Source organism: Pinus tabuliformis, chromosome 4_2, assembly GCF_031772625.1.
Source record: "Pinus tabuliformis cultivar Carrire ecotype Pingquan chromosome 4_2, CPIR1, whole genome shotgun sequence".
In the NCBI taxonomy this organism is placed as follows: Eukaryota; Viridiplantae; Streptophyta; class Pinopsida; order Pinales; family Pinaceae; genus Pinus; species Pinus tabuliformis.
The window spans coordinates 57,940,328-57,947,354 of NC_142304.1; the positions used below are offsets into that span (position 1 = coordinate 57,940,328).

General features: G+C 33.5%; 1 pseudogene; it reads left to right on the forward strand.

Annotated features, from left to right (window-relative positions):
- Positions 1-239: 239 nt before the first annotated feature.
- On the forward strand, positions 240-6,813 carry LOC149168254 (protein NUCLEAR FUSION DEFECTIVE 2-like; annotated as a pseudogene).
- The last annotated feature ends 214 nt before the right edge of the window (positions 6,814-7,027 follow it).

Here is a 7,027-nt window from a genome sequence, read left to right on the forward strand (position 1 = left end):
AGATCCTACTAGAACTTGAGGTAGGGTATGAAATTTGTACATTGAGGGCTACAAGAGTTATCAGATTTATAGTAATTTGGGTTTATGCATTTCAGAATGGATGTTAGAGAATTGTTGTTTATGCATCTATGTTTGTAAAGGTTTCATAAAATGATGTTTTTTTTTTAATTTTTTTTAGATTTTTGTAGTGACTAAGAGCTCACAAGTGTATAAAAAAGATAACATTTACAACTAGGTGTATGGCATTATTCATGATAATTTTCATTTCACAGGTTCTGATAGCATCACTGGTGTTGAAGTGTAGGCACACTCCCGTGTTGAAGAAGCAATGCATTTTGTAATGAAGGAACCATACATGAGTAGTATAGAAGAATTAAAGGTAAAATTAAGTTTGTTTTCTTTATTTTGGCCTCTTCTTGTCTATTCAATCCAATATAAAAACTATCCAAGAGACAATATACACCACCATGATTAAATTCAAGGATTCCATTATCATAGAGAATTTAAAGTAAAATGAAAACAATGTGTGTATGTGTGTGTGTTTTGACAATCTATCATTTTTCTAAGTGATATTGTAGTACTTAGCGCATTTTTGTGCTTATGAATGTAACCCAAAGTTCATTAGTTTTATATATTCGTTGTCTTTCTCTTTGTTTCCTTTGGGCATATTCTCAAATAGTGGTTATCAGGTTATGTTTATCTATGGGATTGAAATAAAAAACAAGAAGTCCCTTAAACATAAACAGATGAAAACCTTTTGGTCCTTACTAGTGTAATCCAAGGTTTAGTAGTGTTGTATTTTTTCTTTCTTTCTCTTTGTTTTGTTTGGGTCCATTTTAATGTATTCGTTGTGAGCCTTTGTGCATCTATGGATTTAAAATGCAAAGCACAAAATTCCTTAAATGTAAACAAGTGAAAAACTTCTAGGTATTTTTCTATTATTGATTTTCTATATGAATTTGACACCTGCCTAAGCCGACAATACCCACATTATACAAAAAAAATTGCATGTCACTAGTCCCCAACCTTAATCACCTGATCCATTGTGAAAACCTTCACAAATAAAGGCTTAAGGCTTCTTAATTTAAATCTCATGCAGAAACATTATATTTGACTAACCCAAAGTCTAAAATTTAGTTAACCTTTCCAATGAAACTTTATTCAACCCTCCTTAACGTTGGTAATTTTTAACATCCCTTCATCTTAACCATACCAAGTTTAGACTTTGTTACACCTGACTTAAGCCATAATTCATTAACCCGCTTCATTTCTATTATAACCCATATAATAGAAATACATGTAAAACACATTTAATCTTACATTTTCGCCACCTTAGACATATATTGACGCTCACCTTTATCATTTCAATCCTCCACCGTTGATTTCACTCCACCAGATAAATGAATATCACGTGATCTCCGTTCATCCTCCAGAACTCAAATAACTTTAACTTCCGTCCATAACCATATTGGGTCTGCTCAAAATGCTAACCTGCACACACTTTTTCATGCGATTACCGTCCGAGTCGTCAACCCATGGATGGTCCTAATCACTATATATAGACGAAGATTTAACCCCGTTGTATAAACTCTCACTGGGTCTGATTTCCAAATTAAGTCCCGTACTTGTTTGCACGTGATATGCATCTGATCACCCTTTCAACTACACGAAAACCACTTTCACCAAAGGAAACCGCTCTCCTCTTCTTCTAACACTTAAGTTTAATCTCCGCTGTTCATTTCTTTTACTTTATGCTATGCAGCTTAATCTTGATCGCCCATCGCCTTCAACCTCGTTCTTTGATCTCCTAGATCCAATAGCCCCTGTACATCATCACCTCATTTCTTCGTCCTTCCTCTACTTCATTTTTATGCCATTTCTCAGTGTTTCTATGGTTTCAGGTTTCTTCAGGGTTTCAATATTTAGTTGCCTTGCAACACAACTCCCTCTTGATTTAACTCCGCATGCTCTTAACACAGTCACTCCTGAATCTCGATGGTGATCCTTTGAATGGATATAAGTGATCCAACACAATCCTTCATATCACTTCTTCTCTATGTTATGCTCGACTCCACCTTCATACATATACTATGCAGAAATTCAAGTTTTCACACACAATTCATAACTCCATTAATCAATACACATCACATAATTTAGAATCAAATTCTCTGTATTGATAAATAAATATTTACATATGATTCTCTCTCTCTCTGCCTGATATTCTAATCAGTGGCCTCTATTTTCCTACCTTCCTGTAGGCTTACAGTCAAACCCCTAACTAAGTAAGTAGCTAACCCTAAGTAGCTAACCCCTTTCTATGCCTTTTAGGCTTACATTTATACAAAATGATTCTATAACCAATTCTTGGTTTAGATCCATAAACTTCTCAACAAAATCCTAAAATCTCATCTTTATCCCTAAGGATCCTCTTTAATCCACAAATCATGAAACCAACTCCTAATCTAATATTTACAACTGATTCTCAAATCTTTCAACTATCCTAAATCTCTCATGTTCTCCAACATTCGAGAACATTTACAAATATGCCTCACAATACTTAATTAATTCCTATTCTCATTAAAATCACTCAAAATCCTAAGTAATTACATTAATTTTAACACTTAGGAAACCAACTTCCTTAAAACACAAGACCCCCCTATGTCTACTAAAATACAATGATTCTTCTGAGCTGAATGCTCCTGCATCAAAATTTTACTATATTTTATAACTTTGAAATTCAGGAGGGCCACTCTCTTTGGCATTTATTAGCGCATGTACTCTGAACTTATTTTGTAATAAATCTGTTTTTGATTCCCTTACCATTTTGATGTTTTATTTTTAACTGATAATCAACTAAGGCATGGATAAAAAATAAAGATATTTGTGGCTTTTTTGAATTAGAAAAATAACTTCTTTTTTTTAGTTTTTATCAGTTTTCACTCATTTTAGTTCAATTGTATTGGCCTCTCATATCCCTTTTACGATATACATCATTTTCCTTCTATTCTCTCTATTTCATATTGTTGTCCTACTTAGGCCTCCATTTTATTTTGTCATTCTTCACAAAGAGAAATTTAGAACTATTTTATTTCATGGAAGAAAAAAGTGAAGCTACATTCCACAAGTTCACATGGACCCATGAAAATGGAAAAGAACATAATAAACTATTTGCCTAAACCTTAATCACAATTTTTTTTACATATGAAAATTGTATTGAAAATTTATATATTTAGGTTCACTGGTTAACCCTATGCACATATAGACAAACCTCTTACCTATACTTCAAAATATGAAAGGGTTAGTAGAATTAAGTCCAAAAAACAATTCATTGTTCTTAACAACCTCATGCAAAAAAATGGGAAGATATTCAATATCTTATACTAAAGCATATGGTATTAAAGTAAAGACCATATCCCCCAAAGGATAAAAATACTCATTCGTAGGAATATCTGGCAATTGTGGGTATGGATTCCCCCTCTGTTGTATCTGCCAAGTTCATTTACCTGACCTTCAACATCAAAGCTTGTTCTGATAAACCACCTATGAGTGTATCGTGTTGAAACTTGAAAGTAATAGTGGTTAACCTACTCAACATCAAATCGATTTGATGCTAAAATGTCTCCAAAGTAACGTTTTGAAACCTTTAATTTAATGAGAACTAGCCAATGACTAGTTTTTAATTACCAAAGACCTATAGAGAATAAATACCCCCTTGTACTACAATTTTAAGAGGGGCAATCAAGTCTCGCATCTCAACCCAATGATTTTTCTTATATCTAGACATGTGTATAAATTAATTTGATCTGGAGAAAAAAAATAATCACCTCTTGTCCCACATGGGATTTTATTCCATTATAGGCCCCATAGAGAAATCTCCAAGTTCAATATTTATTAGTGTCCAAGGAACCAATATTCTTCAAATTTTTAGTTTTAACACATAATATAATAAAATCATAAGTAAAACTTATTTGTTAAAGTATTTAAAGTGGAGAAATTTTTTAGTCTAAAAAATCATGACATTTCTAGTATTCCATGTTGCCATGATACTGCAGTTGGCAAAGTTTTTTCTATGTTCCCTTCGTGTCCCGACACCAATTTTTATACCCTTCTACTAAGATTGTATCATGCCAATTTCCTTTTCCTACGATCAATGTTCTAGCATAATTCCATACCTCCCTAGCGAAATGAGCTTACTAACAAATAGATTGCCCCACTTTCATGCATGCACAAAACAAAATAACCAGGACCTTACCATGAGCATTTCTATAGAACTTCCCATGTGAGAGCTTATTGGAAATTGCAAGACATAGAAAAAATGAGTTCTTAACTTCGAGATGGGTTTCCACCACCAATGTATATCTTCCTACCCTCTGGAAAAAACATAGCTGAATATCCCATACTACCTGTGTATTCACCACTGAAACAAATGTTTTACTAGACAAGTGCATCTTCCTCTAAGGTTAGTATAATATAACTATTCAATAACCTATACACTAAGGAATTCCTTGTATTAGCGATTCAGCCCCCAACCCTAAGCTTTATGCACTTCCCCACTTCTTGCTAGAGAGTGGTGATGATTTGGTTATTATTAGTCTATGTTGTACATTTATAAAATTTAAAATGATAATATCTATGGATATTTATCATAAAATGAACAATAACAAGTCATGATTTTCCTTGTGATTTTGAAATAACTTTTGTGAGTATACAATTTACTAAGGTAACTATAGTATACGGTAAGCATGCCTACCTCAAGAATTTTGTGGATATAGATGCAACAAATGTGTATATATACTTAGGAGACTAATTCAAAATACACAGATACTAACAAACATGCATGTTTGAGGAAGGTATACCATGGTTGACTAAGGTTGAACTTGATTTACATTGACTTTTAGAATAAATTTACCAACAACCAAATATTTTAGCTATTATAAAAGCCACTAGAAAGATTGGACATATATTTTAAGATAGATATAACAATATCAAACCAATGTAGTAGACACACAACATTCCTCTCCCATCCTAAAAAACCATGGAATTCTAACTAAATATCGATTGATGGCTGATAACATGATAAGTGATTGATGCACATATTGGGCATGTGAATTATGTTCCAATATATATTAAATTATAAATGATCCAGGTCTGGGTGTGACAAAGGACCCTTCCAAGACCTTTTACTTTCGTGATGTGTCAAATTTCATTTTTAAAAGAACATAAGTGAATACATGTGCATGTTGTAAAGAAGAGGAACATGACAAGAATCAACAACATAAAACGTAAGTCGCTGATAACGGAGTTCGTCCAGGAGGGTGGTGGGGGTGGTGGTCCACCACCTCCCTTATATTATTTTTTTATTTTTTAAACATAAGAAGACCTTTTTTGAAAATCCAAAATTTGGACCGAAGGAGTCATTTTAACGAGGCAAAAAAATTTCCCGGAATTGGTTAGATTCCGTCCGCCAGAAAACTTCCAAATTGTGTCTTCATTAAGCCTACCCAGTCTGCAAAAGTCTTACGGAACTTTGACTGCCTCTAACTTTTGCATACAAGCTTGGTTTGACAAACCGTTCACATCGTTATGATCAGAATGACGACATATACGATCCGGTCCTAGTTTGAAAACATTTTGATCATTTTGATTTTTGAGCTTCCATAAGCCCTCTTTGTCTTGTGTGTGTCCCTGAAACCACCTGGATCAAAAAAAGACTCCCGTTTCCAAGTATAATTGTGTTTTTATCATGCTGGAGGTAGTTTTCTGTCTTAAATATTAAGACTTAAAATGGATTTCAACCTCAAATATATTTCAAAGAAAAACTAAAAGGATGTGCTAGAATGCATAAATTATGTCTTGGAGAATTTCTCTAATAGTGTCACACATCGGTCAAGTAAGTTACATTTCAATTGATAAAATTCAAGAACAGAGGCATTTCAAATGGCATAATGGTCCCTACTTTACGAAGGGTGTTTTCAGTATTTTGGTGGCATCATGGTAATTTTCTTTCATGCAGGTGAAAATGCAGCTTTAGTCTCAAGAGAAACACCAAGATGGTCGATGTACACATGGGAAACTAAGATGTCTCCATGTAGCATGTAGCACTAATATTGTCACAAGATGTTAGTTGCCACAATCAAGCATTCTTGTCCCACTGAGTTTCCAATATATGTTTTTAGTACAATAGATACGATATCAACTATTATGAGTTCATTCAATCGTATCCCCATACTAAGAACCAATATTTTGGGAATTCATAGTAACTACACCATTTCCATACCTGATACGTCTTGTTACTCATGCAACCATATATTAGGAAATATTTTTCCATACCTTACTTTGTATTTTGTAAGAGTTGTTCTTTCTCTTGCATTTGTAGGTATCAGTTTAAGGATAAGGCAGGGTTGACGAAAGAACTGACTCATGCATCATTTTCCCAAGAAAAAAATGGGTCGTTGAATACATTAGGATCAAGAATCATAAAAGCTACCATTTTTTTAGTACATATGGAAAAATTCTATTATCTCAAAGGGGGACCTGACTTCCTAGATGGCCAATCTTTCTGATTACAATGCTCTTTCAAACGATGCTTTTAATTTGAAATTCCATGAGTTGATTAGAGTGGCCCCAAATATGGATCCAAAATCAAAGAGTGTAGCATCTAGTTGCTACCATGTTGTGTTTGGGGTTATTAAGGTTGATGAAAAGAATCTAAATGTTGCAAGGTGGAAATTTTGGATTAGGCAGGGGTGGAACGATATAAAAAACCATGCAAAAGCATTTCCCACAACTAAATATTTATTCATAATGGCTTGACGCTTTTGATTAGTCTTTACTTACTAGTCATAAAAGAATGCTAAATTATTTTCTTAATTTGGGATGTAAATATGATTATCTATTACTAAAACTTTAGGCATTGAACCAACCTTGCTTTCTAATAAATATTCTAGGAAGATATTGTCCTGCAGATGGAATACCATGGCACACTTGGTATATTTGAGTTATGGGGAATGGACATTAACTTTTGATA